General features: G+C 37.7%; 1 protein-coding gene across 1 annotated transcript in view; it reads right to left on the reverse strand.

The window, feature by feature from the left end:
- Positions 1-21,436, reverse strand: part of PWWP3B (PWWP domain containing 3B) — a 30,785-nt gene extending 9,349 nt beyond the window's left edge. The window contains exon 1 of the mRNA XM_066249410.1: positions 21,313-21,436. The gene's annotated coding sequence lies outside the window, so the exon portion shown is untranslated. The remainder of the gene's footprint in view (positions 1-21,312) is intronic.
- Between the last annotated feature and the right edge of the window lie 1,112 nt (positions 21,437-22,548).

The following is a 22,548-nucleotide window of genomic DNA, read 5'->3' on the forward strand; positions in this document are numbered from 1 at the left end:
TTTATTTTAGGTAAGCAAAGGGGAGATAGTGAGACAAATGCCTACATGCGCTCCAACTAGGATCCACCTGGCAACCCAGTCTGGGGCCAACATTGGAATGTTGAGCTGTTTTTCGCGCCTGCGGCAGATAGCTCAGACCAACCAAACTATCCTCAGTGCTTGCGGCCACTGTTCAACCAATTGAACTATGGCTGCAGGAAGAAAAGAGAGAGAAAGAAAGGAAAAAAGGAGGGGGGAAAAAGCAGATAGTCACTTCTTTTGTGTGCCCTGACTGGGAATGGAAGCCAGGAGATCAATATGCCAGGTCTATGCTCTACCCACTGAGCAACCGGCCAGGGCCTGATCACATGAATCTATACATGTGCAAAATACAAAGAAGTATATAAAGAACAAGTTATGTATTATGTATAATATAGTATAATTTTAATGGAGAATTTGAAAAATAAAATTTAAATAAAAAATTTAATAACTATTATATAAAAATAAACATATACTTTAAAAAACCATCTGCTTTTTCCTAAAACATATTTAATAACAAAGAAAACAAAAATAATACCCATATATACATCACTAAAAAGGACTAGTTCCACATCCACTTAATGTCATAAAAGAATATCACCTATAACTTAACAATAAGAATTTCATAATAAGCAAAAGCATACAATTCCTTGAGCCCAACAAAAAAGTGAGGTAAACTGAATTTCAAAGTGTGACTAACCCCTTAAAGAGGGACATGTGCACTGTATCACCTTTGGTAAAGTATGGAGACAGAAGTGGCTGTCAGCAAACGAGTAAAAAGAAATCAACTGAAATTTTAATGAATTTTTAAGTTCTTAAAGGGCTAGGGTATTAGCAGTTTGGAATATCTGGCATTCCAGGCACTAATTCACTCAAAATCAAAGTTCTTTTACACAGTCCTTAACCAGAAGCACACAAACATGACTTGAGACAATACAGGAGAACAAAAGAGCTTTTTTCAGTGGTTCAGGTATGCATGAAACAATCAAGTGTTGATGGCAGACAGAAACACAGCCCCATACCCTACCCAAACCCCATGGGGATCAAAAGCCCTAAGCTATTAATTAGGGTAGAAACAAAAACCCTTTCCTCCTGAACCTAGGTAAAAAACAAACACACAAATAAATAAATAACATTGTTTCTGGAAAAGAAGCAAGAAACCATAGGCCCAGAATCCTACAGGAATAAAAAGCAGTTCTCAGTTACTGATGAGGATGGAGCAAGCTCTATCTCTTCCCAAAGACCACCCTGGATTCAAATCAGAAGGTAACTGTCATGTCAAAAGGAAAGAATGTTGTGGAAACTGAGGAACCCTCAAGATCCAGTTGCATAAGGTCTCCTGAAGTTTAAGGCAAAACAGGACAAAAGAGTACTCCTTGACTCACCATGAGCTTAGTTTTTAATAATTAGAGTCTACTGTTATGAAATAGGCAAGAGCACAAAGACAGACAATCCTCTATGTCAGTGGTCCCCAACCTTTTTTGGGCCATGGACCGGTTTAATGTCAGAAAATATTTTCACGGATTGGCCTTTAGGGTGGGACGGATAAATGTATCACGTGACCGAGACAAGCATCAAGAGTGAGTCTTAGACAGATGTAACAGAGGGAATCTGGTCATTTTTAAAAAATAAAACATCGTTCAGACTTAAATATAAATAAAACGGAAATAATGTAAGTTATTTATTCTTTCTCTGTGGACCGGTACCAAATGGCCCACAGACTGGTACCGGTCTGCCCGGGGGTTGGGGACCACTGCTCTAGAGGCACAGGTATGAAGGCATTTTTGAATATTTAGGGTAGAGAAAGATCATTGAGAACAATCCTATCAAACTCTAGGCTACACTCTAAATCAGGGGTTCCCAAACTACGGCCCACAGGCTGCATGTGGCCCCCTGAGGCCATTTATCCGGCCCTCGCCACACTTCCAGAAGGGGCACCTCTTTCATTGGTGATCAGTGAGAGGAGCACATTGACCATCTCATTAGCCAAAAGCAGGCCCATAGTTCCCATTGAAATACTGGTCAGTTTGTTGATTTAAATTTACTTGTTCTTTATTTTAAATATTGTATTTGTTCCCGTTTTGTTTTTTTTTTTTTGTTTTGTTTTTTACTCTAAAATAAGATATGTGCAGTGTGCATAGGGATTCATTCATAGTTTGTTTTTTTTATAGCCCGGCCCTCCAATAGTCTGAGGGACAGTGAACTGGCCCCCTTTGTAAAAAGTTTGCGGACCCCTGCTCTAAACAAAGCAATGTATGTTATGCAAGCCTGATGAGAATAAAATGAGCAAAGGAGGACATAACCTTCAACATATTTTATCATACTAGAATTATCCTGATACCAAAACTAGAAAAAAAAAAGTAAACTACAAATCGATGTCTCTCATAAACAAAGACAGATGCAATGATATAGCAATATAGAAATGATACAGAAAATAATTTAGAATAACGTAGAAAATAAAATGATATAGAAAAAAATCAAATGATATAGAAAAAGTAATAGATCATGACCAAATGGAGTTTATCATGGCAATGTAAGGATAATACATTTGCAAATCAATCAATATAAATATCAACAGACTGAAAGGAAAAAAAGAGAAGATAATTTCAATTAATGCAGAAAAAGCATCAGACATAATTCCAGAGACATTCATGATAAAAATACTTAGCAAATTAAGAATTGAACGGATCTTCCTCAACCTCATCATGGACATCTACAAAAATCTAAAAGTTAACATCATACTTATTGGTGAAACATGGAATGCTTTCCCCCTACAATCAGGAACATGTCAAGGAAGTCTGTTCTTACCACTTCTATTTAACGTTATTTTAGAGTTCTTAGCCAATACAATAATGCTAAAAAATAAATTAAAGGCATACAGATGGGAAAGGAATAAATAAAACATTTTATATTCAGACATAATGATCTATGTAGAAAACCCCAATGAATTTACACCCTCCAAAAGTTACTAGACTTAAGAATTTTATTATCACTACATACAAGGCCAATATAAAACAATTTATTTCTATAAAAGTTGGCAGCTAAAGTTTAAAATATAAGCATTTATAATACTATTCAAAACAATAAATACTAAGGTAGAACAAATGTTACCAATTTGTGATTTTTTATAATTCTAATTTGTGTTTACATAGATTCAAGTGTCCCACCGAATATGTATCTGCCTCCACCTCTTTATTTCCCCTCGGCCCCCCATGCCCCTTCCCCTCAATGTTTTCCCCCTTTCCCTCTAGAATTTTCTGTGTGTGATTTTTATGCTAAAGACTTTAAAACACAGATGAGAGAAATTAAGGAAGACCTAATTGGAGAAATAGACCATGTTCATTGACTGAAAGGTAACTATTTTTAACATGTAACTCTGTCTGAACATACTTATAGAATCATTAAAATCTCAATCAAAATCCCAGCAAGCTTTTAGTAGAAATTGAGAATATATCTCTAAAATGTTTATGGAAAAGCAAAAGAACCAGAATAGTCAGAATAATTTTGAGAAGGAAATACAAAGTTTGAAAATTCACACTTACCTGATTTCAAGACTATAGAAATCAAAACAGTGTATTATTGGCATAAGATAGGCATATAAACACAATACAGACTAACAAATATTATTTTTCTTTAAAAAACACATCAATTTTATAAAATCCTTTTCTCGTATCTGTCTGTGCCACCTCAATGTCATGATCCCTGGTCCATCCAAAGCCTCAGGTTCCCATCCTCCAGCACCCTGTCTTACTGGTGCCGTCCTTCTCCCACTCAAGTGAGAATTCTAGCAGCTCTACTGTCTTGCCGCCTGCAGATGTCAAAACCTGTTAAATCCAACTAACTTTTATTAAGTGCCTGTTGTGTGAAAAGCTCTGAACTCTATGTTGGGCTCAATAATCATCAGTACATTCTGGTTCTGGTCTCTGTACCCTATGAAAAAGGATCTTAGTCCATTCTATATCCCAGGTCTGCCTTCTCTCTAACTTCTACCCAAGCTCTTTGATGGTCCAAGAACCCATTCACAGCCTTAGCTCAGCAGGAGGTCCACCAGGAAAAGGCCTCAGCATGCACTACCGCACATCCACCAGGCAGGTCACACCCACTAGTAACCTGGTAACCAATTAGGGTCCTTACCCATTAGGTCCCTGCTTCCAAACAAAGGTGACTCCCAGGAACCATGTTTCCCAAACTGAAAAGGTAGCGGACCTGAGAAAACTTGATCTTCCCACATGGCTGGTCTGGCCCACATTCACTGTGTGTAGGGGTCCTTGTACTCATTAGTGGTTGTCTCCAAGCTACCAGCATGGGCCACAGTCACAAAGAAGGTCTGCAAACTCAGGTTTTTGCCTACCACCAACACAAAATCGTCAACAGCTCAGGAGTGAGCCCAACAAAACAGGACACAAACCTTGGCGGTGTTGGCAAACAGCAGGCAGGGGAATCAAGTTTGTAGGGGAAATGTAAGTGGGCATGCAAGCACCTAGGACCATGGAAAAGGCTGCATAAGACTTGGCTGCAGCACAGGGTGTTGCTCAGGCTAAATAGTTTTTTATCTTTTTAATTGAGAAGCAAGGAGTCAGGGAGGCAGAGAGTGAGACTCCCACTGCGCCCGATCAGGATCCACCAGGAAAACCCCCTACAGGGCTATGCTCTATGCATCTGGAGACGCTGCTCCACTGCTAAGAAACAGAGCTATTTTAGCACCTGAGGCGAGGCCATGGAGCCATCCTCAGCACTGGGGGCCAAATTGTTAGAACCATTCAAGCCATGGTTGAGGGAAGGGAGGAGAGAGAGAGATAGAAAGAGAGAAAGAAAGGGAAGGGGGGAGGGGTGGAGAAGCAGATGGTCATTTTTCCTGTGTGCCCTGACCAGGAATAGAACCCGGGACTTCCACATGCTTGGCTGGCGCTCTATTGCTGAGCCAATCAGCCAGGCCCAAAAGTAGATTTTTGACAATGGTAATTAAATGGAGAAATTTCAACAAACAGTGCTGGAAAAATTGGAAAACATATGTAAAAATATTACTCTTGATCCCTTAGCTAAGACCATATACAAAAATTAATTCAAAATGAATTATTGACCTAATTGTAAGAGCAAAAATTGTAAAACATCTGGAAGAAAATAAAGTAGAAAATATTTGAGACATTCATTTAGGCAATGATTTATGAAAACACAAAGGCATGGACCAGAAAAAAATGATAAATTGGACTTTGAAAAATTCTACTTTTCAAAAAATAAAATGAAAATCCAGAGTGAGAGAATATATTTGCAAAACATGTTTCATAAGAACTTTTCTCCAGAATATATGAAGAAAATACTTACAATTCACTAATGTTATTAACAACTCAATAAAAAATAAACAAGAAACTTAGACCCTCATCAACAAAGATACAAGTATCCCTCAATTTTATCTCATTTGGTATTTTTTCCTTTTAGTTAGATTTTTGAGGTGAAACTGCTTAACAAAATTATACAGGTTTAAGGTGCACAATTCTACAACACATTGTCCATACACTGTATTGTGTTCACCATCACAGGTCTTCCATCACTATCTATTTAACTATCCCCATATATTTAACTCCCCTACCTGCAAGAAATCACCACATTGTTGTCTGTGTCTGTGAGTTTTATTTGTCTCCTTTATTTTATGCTCAATCCCTCTACTCTTGCCCCACTGCCCAACATACCTCCCTGGCAGCTATGAGCCTGCTATCTATCTGAGTCTGTCCTTACATTGCTTGTTAGTTCATATTGTTAATTAGGTCCCACATATGAGTGAAATCATAATTCACTTGTTTTTATCTGACTGGTTTATTTCACTTAGCATTATGGTCTCCAGATCCATCCATGCCATAGCAAAACAAAAATGTCCTTCTTTTTTTACAGTCAAGTAGTATTCCACCGAGTAAATGTACTACAACTTTTCATCCACTCATGTACTGATGTGCACTTGGGGTGCTTCCAAATCTTGGCTATTGTAAATGTTCTAGAATAGACATAGGGGTTCATATATTGTTTTGAACAGTGTTTTGGGTTTTTTGGATAAATTCTCAGAAGTGAAATCTCTGGGTCATAAGAGAGCTCCATTTTTTTATTTTTTGAGGTAACTCCATACTGCTTTCCACCATGATTGCACCAACCTGCATTCCTACCAACAATGAATGAGGAGGCCTCCCTTTTTCTCTACATCCTCTCCAACATTTATTTGTGGATTTACTGATGCTAGCCATTCTGACAGATGTGAGGTGATATTTCATTGTGGTTTTATTTGTATTTCTCTGATGACATTAAATATCTTTTCACATATCTATTGGCTACCTGCATGTCCTTTTTGGAGAAATGTCTGTTCAAGTCCTTTGCCCACTTTTTTCTTTGGCTTGTTTGGGATTTTTGGTTTATTTTTTGGTGTTGAGATTTACAAGTTCTTTATAAATTCTGGATATTCACCCCTTATCAGACGTATCGGCAAATATCTTCCCCCCTCTTAGTGAGTTTTTTCATTTTGTTGATGGCTTCTTTTATTGTACAAAACTTTTCAGTTTGATATAGTCAGATCTGTTTTTCCTTTTGTTGTTGTACCACTGAGCAAACCAGCCAGGGCTGTGTGTGTGTGTGTGTGTTCAGTCCAGTACCATGCTGTTTTAATTACTATAGTAGACTTTGATATCAGGTAATGTGATCCTTCCAACTTTGTTTTTCTTTCTCAAAATCACTGTTGCTATTCGGGGTCTTTTGTGGTTCCATATAAAATTTTAGAATATTTGTTCTAGTTCCCTATTTTTCCAAAATTTACATTATGCCAGTTTGCTTTTATACAAGACCTTTGTTTTGCAGCATAGCCCCCTCAGAGAGAATAGCGTGCCCAGCTCCTTCTCTGGGAAATACACTCAGCATCTCAGCTTCAATCTCCTATGACTTTGAACTGTATCTGTGAACAAATGTTCTTTATCTAGAATTACTATGTGCATCCATTTGCAAGATGTGTCCTTAGGTTTCAGGAAAGCCTAATAGAGTTCATAAAAGTATTATGCTTACTACAAAACTGGATGTAATTAAATATTTCAATTGTGGCGAACGAAATAAAGACATTGTGAATGCTTTGAACTTGCTGGTGTCGACCATTCATACTACTTATAAGCAAAGGAAAGAATCTTGAAAGCTGTAGAAGTTACTAATTAGTTCTGCTAGCAGCAAAGTGATTTTAGTTGGCATCCAGAAATGAATAAAGCAGATGGTCTACTGCTTGAGTAGATTGATGGGGTACAAACTGTGGTGTTCTATTATCTTACACTTACAGAGAAATAAGTCAGTATTTTTAATAAGTGAAACTACACTGCACATATATTATATTGTATAATTCTTGATTTTAGTATATGTTAGTATTATTTTAGGTTATATGTATTATTTGACATGACTTGGTAGGTTATTTTGGGTCTTGAAATGCTTGACATCTTTTCCATATATATTTATAGTAATTTCTTCTTTATGACATCTTGGTTTATGAAAGGTTTCATGGAAATACTCTACTTCTAGATAGAGAGAAAAAATGCACATGAATGTCACATGAACACTTTGAAAATGTTCCAAAGGTATTAGAAATTAATGATATGCAAGTAAAACCACAATGAGACACCACTAACATCTTCATAAGAATGACTAATATTAAAAAAAAACTGACAGTGTAAGTTGCTGACAATGATGCAGCTACTGGAACTTAATATTTTGCTGATGAGAATACTACTCAGTCATAAGAAATGATAAAATATTGTCATTTGTGATAATATGTATGGATCTTGAAAATATTAGGTTAAGCAAAATAAGAAAAAAGCTAAGAACTGTATGATTTCATACATAGGTGGGATATAACATTGAGACTCATGGACATAGACAAAAGTAGAGTGGTTACCAGAAGAAGGTGTTGAGGGAGGAAGGAAGTAAAGAGGGCTGAATATACACTGGTGGATAATGATTTGGCTTTGGGTGATTGGCACACAATGCAATGAATAGTTCAAATGCTACAGAGATATATACCTGAAACCTATGTGTTCTTATGGATGAAGACACCCCACTAAATTTAATTTCTAAAAAAAATACAAATTGTAATAACTATTTTAGGATTCAATTTGGCAGTTTCTAACATAGCTAGACATACACTTACCATATAACCTTGAAATCATAACCACCATATAAACCTATTGATAAGTTGATACACAAATCATAGAATAGAATATCTCTAAGTAATACTAAAGAATAAACTATGGGTACATGCAACAACATGGGTAAATTTGATTATGTTAGAGTAATGGCAGCATGAGAGATACTCCTGATGTCTCCCCATGAAATTCCAAAAGACTGAACAATTATAACAAAGCAAAGGAACCCCAGATGGGCTTGCAGTCACGCCTGAAAGATCCAAGCACTGAATGAACTAAAGTTTTTTTGTTGTTGTTTTTTTGTTTGTTTGTTTTTTGTTCAGTTTCTTAGCAATGCCACTATCAAATGCCACCAAGAAAGAAGGAATCGAATACCATGCATACACAAGACAGAGATGTAATTTAGAAAAAAATGGAAATTCTCCAGAATAAAATCTCAATTACATGGAAACCTTGGAGTTAAATAATAAAAAATTCAAAACTGAAGTTCTGAAAATACTCAGCTATATGTGAGAAAACACCAATAGGCAACTTAATAAGCTCAGAAAACAAATTAATGAACAAAATGAATACCTCATCAAGGAGATTGAAACATTAAAGACAAACATGAAGAACTCAATACATAAATTGATGACTGAGGTAGCAAAGATAGCTAACAGAACAAGCCTGATAGAGGAAAGAATCATTGAAATTGAAGACACACAACTAGAGATGCTACACAGAGAAGAGGAGAGAGACTCCCAAATTAAAACAAAACAAAACAAAACCAAGAGAGCTCTACAAGAATTGTTTGACTCCATCAGAAAGAGAAATATAAGAATAATGGGTGTGTAAGAAGAAGAAGAAGAAGAGAGGGACAGGGGAATGGACAGCTAATTTAAACAAATAATTGATGAATATTTCTCAAGCTTATGGAAAGAGTTAGAACATCAAATCCAAGAGACAAACAGAATGCCGAGTTACCACAACCCTAATAGACCTACTCCAAGGCACACTGTAATAAAATTGTCAAAAATCAATGACAAAGAAAAAATCCTCAAGACAGCCAGGGATAAAAAGAATATAACATAAAAAGGAAAGCCCATTAGGTTATCACTAGACTTCTCAGCAGAAACTCTACAAGCCAGAAGAGAGTGGACCCAAATATTCAAAGTACTAAAAGAAAGGAATTACCAGCCAGGAATACTATATCCATCAAAGTTATCCTTCATATATGAAGAAAAAATAAAAACTTTGACATACAGAAGCTTAGAGAATTCATCAACATAAAACACTTTCTGTAAGAAATACTCAAGGAGATTATTCCACCAGACAGAAAGAATAAAAAAAAGCAAAACAACAAATAAATGCTCCAACAAAGCCACAATAAAAAAAAGATAATCTTAGACAACAATGACATAAAAAAGGGAGAGAATAAAGACCTGCAGTAGCAAAGGAGGATGGAATGCAGAAGCAACCGTAAGACAAAGGACTCTTGTACATATGAACATTTTTTTCTTAACCTAATGGTAACTACCCATGAAAAAGTCACCACTGTATAACACAGCTTAAAAAAGAAGAAATAGGGAAAAAAGTAAGGAACACTGCCAAACAAAAACAACTGAAAGAAACAAAAAAGAAAAGAACCAAGCAAGACACAGAGCAACCAGAAAACAAAACATAAAATGGCTATAGGAAATCCTCAAGTGTCAATAATTACCCAAAGTGTAAATAGACTAAACTCACCAAAAAAGAGGCACAGAGTAGCAGATTAGATCTAAAAGCAAAACCAAATATATGCTGCCTTGAAGAGATAGCATCTGCCTGACCAGGCTGTGGAGCAGAGGACAAGCGTGTTGAACTGGGGTGCAGAGGACCCAGGTTCAAAACCCTGAGGTCGCTAGATTGAGTGCGGGCTCATCCAACTTATGTGAAGGTGCATCATCTTGAGTGTGGGGTTGCTGGCTTGAGTGTGGGATCATAGACATGACTCCATGGTCACTGGTTTGAAGCTCAAGGTTACTGGCTTGAGCCCAAAGATGTTGGCTTGAGCAAGGAGTCACTTACTATAACAGGCTAGTCAAGTTACATGTGAGAAAGCAATCAATGAACAAGTAGTCAATGAACAACTAAGATGCTGCAATGAAGAACTGATGCTTCTCATTTCTTTCCCTTCCTGTCTGTCTGTCCTTATCTGTCCCTCTGTCTCTGTCACAACAACAACAAAAAGAGACATATCTAAACTGCAAGTACAAAAGTAGATTCAAAATGAAAGGCTGGAAAATGATTCTCTAAGAAAATAATATCTAAAGAAAAGCAGGTATAGCCATACTCGTATCTGACAATGCTGACTTCAAGACAACAAAGGTAACCACAGACAAAGATGAACATTTCATAATGATAAAGGGGACATGGTATCAAGAAGACATAACATGTCTTAATATATATACACCAAACCATGAAGCACCAAAATATATAAAACATATTCTAACTGATCTAAAAATAGAAGCAGACAAAAACACAATCATACTTGGAGATTGTAACACACCATTGATGACTTTTGACAGAATATGCAAACAAAAAAGTCAATAAAGAAATATCGGCCTTAAATGACATAATAGACATTTATAGGACATTTCATTCCAAAATGTCAGATTATACATTCTCAAGGATAGACCATACACTGGGTCACAAAACTAATAACAAATTCAGCAAGATTGAAATTATGCCAAGCATATTTTCTGATCATAAGGCTTTGAAATTAGAATTGAACTGTAAAAAAGAAGCAAAAAAACCCCTACAAAAACATGAAAATTTAACAACATACTTCTAAAAAAGGACAGGGTCAAAGAAGAAATAAAAGCAGGGAACCAAAGATACAGACAAATGAAAATGACAACATGACATTTCAAAATTTCTGAGATGCAGCAAAAGCAGTAATAAGAGGGAAGTTTAAACTTCATTACAGATTTATATTAAGAAACAAGAGAAATCTGAAATAAACAACCTAACATCACACCTTAAGGAACTAGAAAAAGAAGAACATAGGCAATCCAAAGTCAGAAGAAAAAAAAAAATTAGAGTAGAACTAAATGACATAGAGCAGTGGTCCCCAATCCCCAGGCCACGGACCGGTACCAGCCCGTGGGCCATTTGGTACTGGTCTGCAGAGAAAGAATAAATAACTTACATTATTTCTGTTTTCTTTATATTTAAGTCTGAACGATGTTTTATTTTAAAAAAATGACCAGATTCCTTCTGTTACATCCATCTAAAACTCACTCTTGATGCTTGTCTTGGTCACATGATACATTTATCCATCTCACCCTAAAGGCCGGTCCGTGAAAATATTTTCTGGGCCCTGGCTGGTTGGCTCAGCGGTAGAGCGTTGGCCTGGCGTGCAGGAGTTCCGGGTTGGATTCCTGGCCAGGGCACACAGGAGAAGCGCCCATCTGCTTCTCCACCCCTCCCCCTCTCCTTCCTCTCTGTCTCTCTCTTCCCCTCCTGCAGCCGAGGCTCCATTGGAGCAAAGATGGCCTGGGCGCTGGGGATGGCTCTGTGGCCTCTGCCTCAGGCGCAAGAATGGCTCTGGATGCAACAGAGCGATGCCCCAGAGGGGCAGAACATCGCCCCCTGGTGGGCATGCCGGCTGGATCCCGGTCAGGCACATGTGGGAGTCTGTCTGACTGCCTCCCCATTTCCAGCTTTGGAAAAATGAAAAAAAAAATTTTTCTGACATTAAACTGGTCCGTGGCCCAAAAAAGGTTGGGGACCACTGACATAGAGAACAAAAAATCAATAGAAAAAACTAATATAACAAGGACCTGTTATTTGACAAGATCAATGAAAGTGACAAACCATTGGCTAGACTCACTACGGAAAAAAGAGAAAGTACTCATATAAACAAAATATGAAATGAAAGAGGAGAAACTACCACAGACAGACATCTAAGATATACAAAAGATCATAGTAGAATATTATAAAAGATTATATGTCACCAAATTCAACAACCAAGGGGAAATGGATAAATTCCTAGAACTATACAATCTTCCTAGATTGAATCATGAAGTGGAAAACCTGAATACACCTCTAACCAGGGAAGAAATAGAAACAATTATCAAAAACCTCCCTCAAAATAAAAGTCTAGTACCAGATGGCTACACTAGTGAATTCTAACAAACATTCAAAGAAGATTTGGAACCTGTCCTTCACAAATTCTTCCATAAAATAAAAGAAGCAGCAATACTCTGGAATACATTTTATGAGGGCAACATCACACTCATACCAAAATCTAGCAAGGACATTATAAAAACAAAACAAAACTACAAACCAATATGTCTAATGAATACAGATGCAAAAATTCTCAACAAAATACTAGCAAATTGAGTACAACAACACATTAAAAAACAATACATTATAATGAAGTGGGATTCATTCCTGGAGCAAAAGGATGGTTCAACATAAGAAAATCAATCAATGGAATACATCACATCAACAAGACAAAGAACAAAAATCATATGATCTTATGAATAGATGCAGGAAAGGCATTCAATAAGACATACCATTTCTTTATGTTTAAAACACTCAATAATATTGGAATAGAAGGACAGTACCTCAATATAATAATGGCCATATATGACAAACCATCAGCTAATATCATACTAAATAGTGAAAAATGAAGGCTTTTCCTCTAAAATCAGTAACAAGACAATGTTGCCCACCCTCTCCGCTCTTATTCAACATAATTCTGGAAGTTTTAGCCAAAGCAATCAGGCAAAAGATAGAAATAAAAGGCATTCAAATTGGGAAAGAAGAGATAAAGGTATCATTTTTTTGCAGACGACATGATCCTGTATGTAACCCCCCCCCCCAAGAATTCATCAAAATACTATTAGAAACAATAAACCAATACAATCAAGTTGCAGGAAGCAAAATCAATATACAAAAGTCTACTGTTTTTCTATATGCCAACAATGAAACTTCTGGAAACTGAACTGAAAAAAAATTTCTTTTACAATTGCAACGAAAAAATATAACATACCAACATATCTAGGAATAAACTAAACTAAGAAGAATGTAAAAGACCTATATACTGAATACTATAAAACATTACTGAAAGAAGTTGAAAAAGAAACAATAAAATAGAAAAATAGTCTATGTTCATGGATTGGAATAATCAACATAGTTAAAATGGACATTTCACACAAAGTAATATACAAATTTAATTCAATCCCTATCAAAATCCCCATGTCATTTTTTAAAGAAATAAAACAAATAATCACTAGGTTTGTATGGAACCATAAGAAACCCATAATAGCCAAAACAATCCTGAGGAAAAAGAATGAAGCTGGAGGTATCACACTACTTGACTTTACATTATACTATAGAGCCACGATAATCAAAACAGCATGGTATTGGCAGTACAACAGACATACATACCAATGGAACAGAACTGAGAGCCCAGAAATGAAACCACATATATATGGAGAAATCATCTTTGATAAAGGAGCCAAAAACACACAATGAAGAAAAGAAAGCCTCTTCAGTAAATGGTGCTGGGAAAATTGGAAAGCCACATGTGAAAGAATGAAACTTGACTACAGTTTAGCTCCTTGCACAAAAATTAATTCTAAATGGATCAAAGACCTAAATACAGTTTGTCCGCAAAGTCATGGTGCACTTTTGACCGGTCACAGGAAAGCAACAAAAGATGATAGAAATGTGAAATCTGCACCAAATAAAAGGAAAACCCTCCCAGTTTCTGTAGGATGATGTGGTAGCATATGCGCATGTGCAGATGTTGATGTAACACTGTGTATACAGCGGAGCAGCCCAAGGCCATGCCAATCGAGATGTGGAAGGTACAGAGGAAAGTTCAGTGTGTTCTGTGTCTCGCTAAATTCGAATCCGTGACCAAAGTGCAATGTGAATATCGGCGCGTTTATAACAAAGCACCACCACATAGGAATAACATGACTCGGTGGGATAAACAGTTGAACGAAACCGGCAGTTTGGTGGAGAAACCCCGTTTTGGTAGCCCATCAGTCAGTGACGAGTCTGTAGAGGATATATGGGATAGCTACCTAAGGAGCCTTAAAAAATCTGTACGTGAGCCTACATCGAACTGCACTGAATAGGTATGAAACTGGGAGAGTTTTCCTTTTATTTGGTATAGATTTCACATTTCTATCGTCTTTTGTTGCTTTCCTGTGACCGGTCAAAGGTGCACCATGACTTTACAGACACACTGTATAATATCTGAAACTATAAATTACATAGAAGAAAAAATACGTACTAAGCTCATGGACCGTGGCTGCAGAGAACAATTTATGAATTTGACCTCAAAGGCAAGGGAAGTAAAGGCAAAAATAAATAAATGGGACTATATCAAACTAAAAATCTTCTGCACAGCAAAAGAAACTGACAAAAAAAATAGGCAACTAACTAAATGAAAGATGATATTTTTAAACAACAACTCCAATAATGGGTTGATATCCAAAATACATAAAGAAGTTACAAAGCTCAGTGACAAACAAGCAAACAATCCAATTAAAAAATGGGGAGAGGACCTGAACAGACACTTCTCCCAAGAAGGCATACAAATGGCTAAAGATACATGAAAAGATGCTCATCTTCACTAGCTATTCGAGAAATGCAATTCAAAACTACAATGATATACCACCTTAGATTGGCTGTTATCAACAAGATAGGTGATAAGTGTTGGAGAGGCTGTAGAAAAAAAGGAACACTCATTCACTTCTGGTGGGAATGCAAATTAGTACAATAATTATGGGGAAAAGTATAGTGGTTCCTCAAAAAATATTAACAGAATTACCATATGACTCAGCAATCCTTCTACTAGGTGTCTACCCCTAAAACTCCAAAACATTGGTACATGAAGACACATGCACCTCCATATTCATTTAAACATTATTCAGAGTGGACAAGACATAAAAATAAAGTGTCCCTTGATAAAGTTTGGATAAAGAAGATATTGTACACCTGACCAGGCCGTGGCACAGTGGACAGAGCATTGGACCAGGACATGGAAGACACAAGTTCGAAATCTCGAGTTTGCTAGCTTGAGCATGGGCTCATCTCGTTTGAGCAAGAATCACCAGCTTGAGCCCAGGTTGCTGGCTTGAGCAAGGGGCCATACAGGCTGCGTAGCCCGCAGGTCAAGGCACATATGAGAGAGCAATCAATGAATAGCTAAGGTGACGCAACGAATAACTGATGCTTCTTATCTCTCCCTTCCTGTTTGTCTGTCCCTATATGTCCCTCTCTGTGTGTATCTCTGTTTGTCACAATAAATAAATAAATAAATAAATAAATAAATAAATAAATAAATAAATAAATGAAAGAAAAAGAAGATGTGGTACATGTATACAATGGAATACTACTCAAGCATAAGAAATGATGACATAATGACATTATGACAACATGGATGAACCTTGAGAACATTATACTGAATGAAGTAAGTAAATCAGAAAAAGTTAAGAAGTGTATAATTGCACACAAAGGTCAGATATAAAACAGACTCATGGACATAGATAAAGGTGAAGCAGTTACCAGAAGGAAGGGTATGTGGGAGAAGGGGAAAGAGATGTGGGGGAATAAGGAGGAAAGGAGAAGGGGGAAAAAGGTGTAAAGAGGGACAAATATAAGGTGACGGGAAATTATTTTGCTTTGGGTAATGGGCATACAACAAAACCAACAGTTCAAATGCTATAAAAATGTTCACCTGCAGCCTATGTACTCTTATTGATCAATGTCACCCTGTTAAAGTTAATTTTCTAAGTAAAATTTGAAAATTAAAGAAAAAATAGTATTTTACTGTGAGAATAGTGTGGTTACATATAAGAATGTTGATTTGTGCTTTGGATCAATAATTGCCAAAATAAGTTGTGGGTACTATAAGGTATGTGTGAAAATATTCTCTGGAATGTATAAAGAATATATTTATAAATTCAACTTAATTTTTTTGTGACAAAGAGAGAGAGAGAAAAAAAAGAGAGAGAGAGAGACAGATAGACAGATAGGGATAGACAGAGAGGAAGGGAGAGAGATGAGAAGCATCAATTCTTCATTGTGGCACCTTAGTTGTTCATTGATTGCTTTCTCATACAAGCCTTGACCAGGCTACAGCAGACCAGTGGTTGCTGGCTTGGGCTCAAGCTGGTGAGCCTTGTTCAAACCAGATGAGCCTGCACTCAAGCCGGCAACCTCAGGGTTTCAAACCTGGGTCTCTGTGTCCCAGTGTGACATTCTGTCCACTGTGCCACTGCCTGGTTAGGCTAAAAAAAATTTTGGTTGAGGAGGTTAATATAAAGGACTTGGGAGTGTCTGCTGGCTGAGAGAAAGGACCCAATGAAAAAGGAGATTGTGATAACTGAAGATAATGAGAAATTAATGCGTGAAAGTAGAGTTAAGAGCACAAAACAAGGATTTATATTTTAAAGGTAGTGAAACTGTTTTACTTGGAGTTTACTTTGGAAGAAGAAGCAAAATATAATAGGAGACAAGAAAAAGAAAAGCTGAATTACAGAAAGATTATGGTGGAAAGGAATAAGAACTGAAGATGTTAAGATTTTATAATTTGACATCTTGAGAAGCATGAAATGCATAAGAAAAACAGTATGAGAGAACAAATAAAAGGATTGGCCAGCAGTGATGCAGGTCCAACTGTATATATGAGTGTGTAATGGAGTCACTCAGCATGTTGAATTGCATGTGTGTGTGTGTGTTCACTAGGATCTTTATAGATGGGGAAATTTAAAACAATAGGTATGAATACACCTAGAATTGTGTTTAGAACAGTAGTCTCAGAAGAGGATGAAATTAAGGGAAATACGTTATTGTTGAGTTTAGAGTAGAAATGGTTGACTTTGGTTTCCTAAAATTGATAAAAATAGAGGTGAAAACAAGTGGTATTAGGAGATAAGAATAGGGTAGGTACCCAAGGCATGGAAAATCAATTGGGGTGGGAGGGTATCGTTAGTGGGAATAGGGATAGCAGAGCTGGAAGTCTACTGGAGACTAAAGTAAGATAGATTTTAAGGTTGAAGATTTCAAGGTTAGAACTGTTTCAGGTGATAACTAAGTCATGGTGTGGTCACTGAGTTGGTTGCTAAAGTAGAAAAGAGATAAAAGTTACTGAAATAAAGAAGGTCAAGGCCAGAGTCAGTAATGAGTCATCCACATGAAGGTTGAAGCTGTTCAAGAAGACAAGAAGGGATATGATGGAAAGAAAGATGATTATGTGGACTGCCGAATGTTCAGTGAATGCAAGGGAATAATGCTTGGGAGGGGGATCTGGAGATGACCACGAAGAGGAGGAAATTCATTTTTTTTATCTTTTTAATTTTTATTAACATCATTTCTGAATTTCCTTTAAGATGTTGGGGTGTACCTAAGAACTTGACTTTTGATGCAATTATATAATTCTTTCTATAAATGTTTACCTTCAAAAAAGATTTATTTCATTGAAAATCAATTAATATAGGACAAATGTCAAGAATCCAAATGATTTCAGCAGCTGTCATTTTCAAAAGATTGTCCCCATTGGCAGAGCCTTTAACTACAGTGAAGTTCTCACATGCCACTCAGCCATGTGAGCAGAAGGAAAGGAAGGAGTAAAAGCCGAAGTGCTTCATTATCACAGCACACAGCAAACAAAACTTGACTACATTCCGAGAGACACAGTGTTCTTCCCTTGATTAACATGCAGATACACCTCTATGGGACCTGCCTTTGGGGATTTAGAGAAAAAGAAACGTTTTTCTACTCCTTTCCCCAACCCCTACAGTCACTCTCTGAGACACACATAGGAAAAGATCCAGCTGGACCAAAATTATTCCTGTCACCACTCTGAATAAAGGTACTTATCAGTTTTTTAGTGAGGAGACATGAGGAATTGTTAAAGATACAATGTCTAAACTTCAGAATAAGGTTTTGTATTAGAATTTTTCAAATAGGTCGATATAAAGACATGGGTTTGGGACTGAATTCTAACTTTACTAGCTGACTGGAGGACAACTGGTACTACCAAATATCAAAATACATTACAAATTTAAAATAATTTCTAAAAGTTCAACAACGGTCTAAGTGTGTAGCAGGAGTAGGTAAGAACACAAAAAAGGAAGGGGAAGCCCTGTCTGGGTAGGTTAGTTGGTTAGAGCAGTGGTCCCCAACCCCCGGGCCACGGACCAGTACCAGTCCGTGGGCCATTTGGTACCAGTCCGCACAGAAAGAATAAATAACTTACATTATTTCTGTTTTCTTTATATTTAAGTCTGAACGGTGTTTTATTTTTAAAAAATGACCAGATTCCCTCTGTTACATCCGTCTAAGACTCACTCTTGATGCTTGTCTCGTAAGTTCGACAATTATATTTAAAACTACTACAGTTTTTACGCTGGTCGCATAATTTTATTTTGTGCATTTATCTGTCCCACCCTAAAGGCCAGTCCGTGAAAATATTTTCTTACATTAAACCGGTCCGTGGCCCAAAAAAACTTGGGGACCACTGGGTTAGAGCATCCTCCCAACATGCTGAGGTTGTGAGTTTGATCTTCGGTCAGGACACATACAGGAGACAAAGAATGAAAGCACGGATAAGTGGAATTACAAGTCCAACAAGTTAATATTTATCTCTCTCTGTCTCTCTTCTTTCCCCTTACTCTAAAAATCAATTTAAAAATCTTAAAGAAAAAAGAAGGGGGAAAGAAAAAGGAAATTCTAAATGAACCATTGAAGATCTGAAAGTATATGATTTAATGGTACATCTGGATATAGATGAGAAATCAATCTGTAAAATCTGAATCATCCAGAAAAATCCTTAGATCATTAGTCTTTGTTTAACTGCCTGGTTAATCACAGAAAATCTATGTTATAGGCCTCTATTGCATTTAGGGCTATTAATAGGTTTATTCCTTTTTGTGCTTATTCTTCTGAAAACTTGCAAGGAAGCTATAAAATAGCTTTAAATGGTTGACACCAGAGGATAATCAGCTCACTTAAAGAAATTGTGAAGAGCGTAAATAAAAGGATTTATTATGTTAAAGAAGAAAGAAGATAAGACAATGAGAATGAAGATCATATAAAAAAAGATAAATAAATACTGGGTGCCAAAGAAATATTGTGGTAGGAAAACATTTTAAAATTCAAGAAATGAGAAGTAGTTATATAATGCCTTACTATAGAGGCCTTATTATAGCTATTACATATAATGAGTGAGTGTGTATGTGGTAGGAGATTGGGAGGGGAGAGATGTTAGTGAGTGCATAAGGGATATCATTTCTGTTATTGGACATTTTTATACTTTGAGACCTCTCGAGAGATTTATTTTAGGGCAGTCTTTTAAGTTTTTAAAGATGCCCTATCTACCCAAAGCAGCCAGACACAGATATAGGGGTTGGTGTCTCCTGAACACAGACAGTAACACAATGACCTCATTAAAAGGATGAACTTAGAGATAAGATATTTGGACACAATGGCTACTTATTGAATAGGGTAATTTTCAAGAATTTCTTGAGAGTTAGTCAGTTGGCTGGAACCTGTAAGTCTTCCATAAGTAGATATCTTTAAATTTTTTTCCATAGTGTATATGTGCCACATCTTCTTTATCCAGTCTTCTATTGAAGGGCTTTTTGGTTGTTTCCATGTCTTGGCCACTGTGAACAGTGCTGCAATGAACATGGGGCTACATGTGTCTTCACGTATCAATGTTTCTGAGGTTTTGGGGTATATACCCAGTAGAGGGATTGCTGGGTCATAAGGTAGTTCTATTTGCAGTTTTTTGAGGAACCACTATACTTTCCTCCATAATGGTTGTACTACTTTACAGTCCCACCAACAGTGAATGAGGGTTCCTTTTTCTCCACAGCCTCTTCAACATTTGCTATTACCCGTCTTGTTGATAATAGCTAATCTAACAGGGGTGAGGTGGTATCTCATTGTAGTTTTGATTTGCATTTCTCTAATAACTAATGAAGCTGAGCATCTTTTCATATATCTGTTGGCCATTTGTATCTCTTCCTGGGAGAAGTGTCTGTTCATGTCCTCTTCCCATTTTTTTATGGGATTGTTTGTTTGTTTGTTGTTGAGTTTTATGAGTTCTTTGTAAATTTTGGAAATTAGGCCCTTATCTGAGCTGTTGTTTGTAAATATCATTTCCCATTTAGTTGGCTGTCTGTTTATTTTTATATCAGTTTCTCTTGCTGAGCAAAAACTTTTTATTCTGATGTAGTCCCATTCATTTATCTTTGTCTTCACAGTGGCCAAGACATGGAAACAACCAAAAAGCCCTTCAATAGAAGACTGGATAAAGAAGATGTGGCACATATACACTATGGAATACTACTCAGCCATAAGAAATGATGACATCAGATCATTTACAGCAAAATGGTGGGATCTTGATAACATTATAAGGAGTGAAATAAGCAAATCAGAAAAAAACAAGAACTACATGATTCCATACATTGGTGGAACATAAAAATGAGACTAAGAGACATGGACAAGAGTGTGGTGGTTACCAAGGGTGGGGGGGGGGAGGGAGGACATGGGAGGGAGGGAGGGAGAGAGTTAGGGGGAGGGGGAGGGGCACAGAGAACTAGATATAGGGTGACGGAGGACAATCTGACTTTGGGCGAGGGGTTTGCAACATAATTTGATGACAAAATAACCTAGACATGTTTTCTTTGAATATATGAACCCTGATTTATTAATGTCATCCCATTACCATTAATAAAAATTTATTAAAAAAAAAAAAAAGAAAAAAAAATTTTTTTGTGAAATTTCTTTTTTTATTTATTTTTTATTTTTTATTTATTCATTTTAGAGAGGAGAGAGAGAGAGACAGAGAGGAGAGAGAGACAGGGGGGAGGAGCTGGAAGCATCAACTCCCATATGTGCCTTGACCAGGCAAGCCCAGGGTTTCGAACCGGCGACCTCAGCATTTCCAGGTCGATGTTTTATCCACTGCACCACCACAGGTCAGGCCTGTGTAATTTCTTTATAAGAGTTTAACATATTAAATTCTATCCTAACACTAGAAACCAAGGTTTCTAATTTAAAATGTTATGGCAACTGCACCAGAATCAAAATATATTGTACTCAATATTCTCAACCATATTTTAGCATGGAATGGAAAAAGCCTTACCAATGTCACATAGATTGTGAAGAGTCTGGCTTTGTGATCCTATTGTTTTGATTCCCACTCCAGCAGGGCCTTCTTCCTGTTCTGCGCTCTGTGGTCGCACTGCCTTTCTGGGGGCTCAACTGGCTTCACACGTAGATTTACCAGGTCATGTACCTCTTTGATATTAATCTAGGACATTCAAAAGGAGATAGGGAATCAAACCAATTAAATGGAAATGCTGTAAAGAAACTTCTCTGAGAGAATTTTTTTTTTTGTATTTTTCTGAAGCTAGAAACCAGGAGAGACAGTCAGACAGACTCCTGCATGCGCCCGACCGGGATCCACCCGGCATGCCCACCAGGGGGCGACGCTCTGCCCCTCCGGGGCATCGCTCTGTTGCGACCAGAGCCACTCTAGCGCCTAGGGCAGAGGCCAAGGAGCCATCCCCAGCGCCCGGGCCATCTTTGCTCCTATGGAGCCTTGGCTGCGGGAGGGGAAGAGAGAGACAGAGAGGAAGGAGAGAAGGAGGGGTGGAGAAGCAAATGGGCGCTTCTCCTGTGTGCCCTGGCCGGGAATCAAACCCGGAACTTCTGCACGCCAGGCTGACGCTCTACCACTGAGCCAACCGGCCAGGGCTGTAAAGAAACTTCTCAACCAAAACTTTAGCAGGCATGTCATTCTGAAACAGGATGGAGATAAAATCTCATCTATGATGGAGAAACCATGTTTATTTTCCTTTTTTTCACCCCTTCAAATTTTTTCTTTCTGTTTAAAAAGCTGGAAACGGGGAGAGACAGTCAGACTCCCGCATGCGCCCGACCGGGATCCACCCGGCATGCCCACCATGGGCGACGCTCTGCCGTGACCAGAGCCACTCTAGCACCTGGGGCAGAGGCCAAGGAGCCATCCCCAGTGCCCCGGCCATCTTTGCTCCAATGTAGCCTAGGCTGCGGGAGGGGAAGAGTGAGACAGAGAGGAAGGAGGGGAGGGGGTGGAGAAGCAAATGGGCGCTTCTCCTATGTGCCCTGGCCGGGAATCGAACCCAGGTCCCCCGCACGCCAGGCCGGCGGCTCTACGCCGACGCTCTACAGCTGAGCCAACCGGCCAGGGCCTATTTTCCTTTTTGTTTTTATTATTTTAAATTCTGTGACATCGTTGTTCTTTGTTGCATGCTGAAATCACTTCTCTTAGGAGAAGTGTGAAATGGGGAAAGAGAACAGAAAAATAACAATTGTCTTGGCAGGCGTCCCCAAACTG

This window comes from Saccopteryx bilineata, chromosome X (genome assembly GCF_036850765.1).
Source record: "Saccopteryx bilineata isolate mSacBil1 chromosome X, mSacBil1_pri_phased_curated, whole genome shotgun sequence".
Lineage (NCBI taxonomy): Eukaryota > Metazoa > Chordata > Mammalia > Chiroptera > Emballonuridae > Saccopteryx > Saccopteryx bilineata.